We start from the raw sequence: 3,265 nt of genomic DNA on the forward strand, positions 1-3,265 counted from the left end.
GTGTGTGTGTGTGTGTGTGCCATAACATCAACATTGCGGGTGAGTGGGGGGAGCAGGCACTATGTAGTGCCTATAAGTGCCTATAAGAACAGAATCGATCTAATTGATTCCTCCCCACTCCCTGTAGTCATGAAACTGGACGCTATCAGAGAGGTTGCCCTTGCAAAGGTTCAAACCTCTTTGCAAATGTCCACATCCTGCAAAATGTCTTACAGGACATGAACAATAAAACAGTCCAGGCTGTCCGAAAATGACTAGGGCTGAACTCACACTCTACCCGGGACCTCATCTTCCTCTCACGTAAAGAGGGGGGGCTGGGTGTCCCAAACGTGGAATGGGTATACTGCTACCAGGCTGACACACCTCCTCAACATGCTCAACAATGATGATGCCACTGTCAGAGAGCTTGCAAGGGCTTCCCTCGTGCTGGACCTCAGGAAGAGGAAGGTCCTCTGGCCAAAGCAGGCCAGGACAGCTTCTTAGGCTTTGGGAGGAAAAGCAGCAGGAAACTGGACACACAAGCTGCAGGCTTTGGAGTTCGGTCAGACTGGCCGGACCTAAATGATCTGTGCAACAGAATGTCAGTCAGACTGGAATGGACACAACACAACTCACACAAAGCACCACAGGCATCTGATGCAGTTGTCACCGACCCTTCTGTAACCGCAGAGGCAACTGTATAAACACAACGAGGCACAACACATACTACAGAACACAACAGCAAGGAGGTTCCTTCTCAACATAAAACAAACAGAGACCAAACAACACTGGACTTGGAATGCAGGGAAAGCTAGCATGCCTAGACTTTGCCGACCACTATGCTTCCCACTCCATGTACAAAAATGCTGCTGTTGGGGAGGACATCTCTGTTCACTGCCAAAGCTAGGCTGCAGGTGCTACCTACCAAATACAATCTGGCATTATGGTATCCTGCACACCACATCCACACTGTATAATGCACTCTGGCCATCAACTTGAATCAGTTGCCCATGTTGTGAATGGCTGTACTATGTACAAAGGACTGTATATTGCACGCCATGACCGACTTGTCGATCTAATTTCCAGTAATGTTAAGGAAGTATCTCTAGAAAATGTGACCATGTACAAACATTCACGCATCATGCCGGAATGGTTTAACAGCTCTATTGATGTGTTTGTAACATCCCAAATACCCCTGATGTTGTGTTTTTAAACAGAGACAGAAGGGAAGTGCTCTTACTTGAGATAGGCTGTGTATTTGATCTGTACATGGAAATTGCTTTCAACGATAAAATCATTAAATACCAGCCCATTCTGGAAATACTAAGGGACCTACGCTACCAATGCAAGCTAATAGTGTTATTTTGGAAGCTTGGGGCATGTCACAACCGTGTTTTCAGTGGGTTAAGGCTGGCTGGGCTCTCCAGCAGAAAATCTAAACAATTCGCAAAGTTCTGCTCCATGTCAGCAGTGATAGGCAGCCTGGCAGTGTGGCGCAGGAGATGTTTTTGTACCCTTGAACAAAGACCTATCTTATCTCTGAAATATTTGAATCTTGTCTCTGTAATGTGATTGGTGGATTCAAATAAAGAATTAAATGTGGTGTGTGTGTGTGTGTGTGTGTGTGTGTGTGTGTGGGTTGTGGTGTGTGTGTGTGTGTGTGTGTTGTGTGTGTTGTGTGTGTGTGTGTGTGACCTGTGTGTGACCTCTGTGTGTGTGTGTGTGTGTGTGTGTGTGTGTGTGTGGTGTTGTGTGTGTGTGTGGGTGTGTGGTTGTGTGTGTGTTGTCTGTGTTGTGTTGTGCGTTCAGCTGTCTCCTCTCTAACTGGCTCTGTAAAGAGCTCAGCACCAGTGGGGCGTCGGTGACAACTAAGCGGATTACCGTCTGCTAATGAGCACTCGTCACATGGGCTGTGTGCACGTACACACACATCATCATGCACAATCACACTCAGACACATGCATGTGCGCATGCACATGCATGTGCCTGAGTGTTTGTGTCCATGATGATCGGTCTGAGAGATATCATGTTGTTTTCGTCGTCGCTACGCAGGGGCCTGTGTGTGTGTGTGTGTGTGTGTGTGTGTGTGTGTGTGTGTGTGTGTGTGTGTGAGTGACTAATGCACAGGGTTCATCCATGCGTCGGGTAGGTAGAATCCGGTGATGAGGGCAACAGGGACGGATCTATTTGAGTCCCTCGAGGTGTGATGCCTCCAGGACCTTAACTTTATTCATACATTGTTAGCTGACAAAACACGAGGATTGGTGTTTTGATAAGCTTTTTTGTCTGTTTTGCCTAAGAAATGCACATTTTTGGTTTCTTTGCATTCGCAGGGACAGGCTACAGCCTACAACAACAAAAAACAGAGACAGACACAGACACACACACAATCAAACACTAGGTCAGACACACACACACAGATACACACACAGACACTTACATTGATGAAAGTATAATGTATAGGTTTTTCTTGGCTGCTTTTCAGCCAATAATCAACAATGAAAATAATTGTTCAGCGCAATTGATTTTTTCCCCAGAGAAAATAATAAACCTGTGAGAAGGACTTTGGAAAATCCTTATCTGTCGATCATGCTTACAGTCCAATGAAATGTCCCACACATTGCAACACTTTTTCCCCCAGAATCTATATTGCTAAATTCCTGGGATCACACAACGTGCCGTTGCTTCACATGTTCGGGCACACAAACGTACATGTTTTCAGTCTTTTTGCACAGTGACTGACAGAAGCACTCGACACGGACTGAAAGAAGACACAGAACCGGTTTATTAAAAACAAGGACCAAATGTGCTAGAATTGAAGTGAAGTGTGTGTGTGCGTGTGCACACGCGCGTGTAAGAAGAGGAACAGGGACAGAGATTGGTTGGATGGTTACCCAACGTTTTGCCCGGTCCTGCATGGGGGGGGCCCTTTGACCCTTACACAGAGGCCACAACATTGTGCTGAGTCAGGAGAGCCCTCACAACCACATGCAATGCCCCCCCCCCCCCCCCCCCACCCCCCCTCCCTTGTGTCCTGTGCTTACATAACGCTGCGACCCGCACAGTCTGTTAGTCCCTCCGCTACCGTCCCTCTGTCTTCTCATCGAGTCATCTCCAGGAACACGGCCCCCCCGGACCCCCCGCCCGGAACACGCATCTTCTCGCCATTTACTTCCCCCCTAGAGTCCGGTGTGGGGCGGTGCTCCAGTGATTTTTTTTTTTCCCCGCCCTTCTTACTGTAACATCAGCGGTTGCTTTGATGTTGCGCCGCTCGCGGCCACGTTCC

Source organism: Gadus chalcogrammus, chromosome 17 (genome assembly GCF_026213295.1).
Source record: "Gadus chalcogrammus isolate NIFS_2021 chromosome 17, NIFS_Gcha_1.0, whole genome shotgun sequence".
Taxonomy (NCBI): Eukaryota; Metazoa; Chordata; class Actinopteri; order Gadiformes; family Gadidae; genus Gadus; species Gadus chalcogrammus.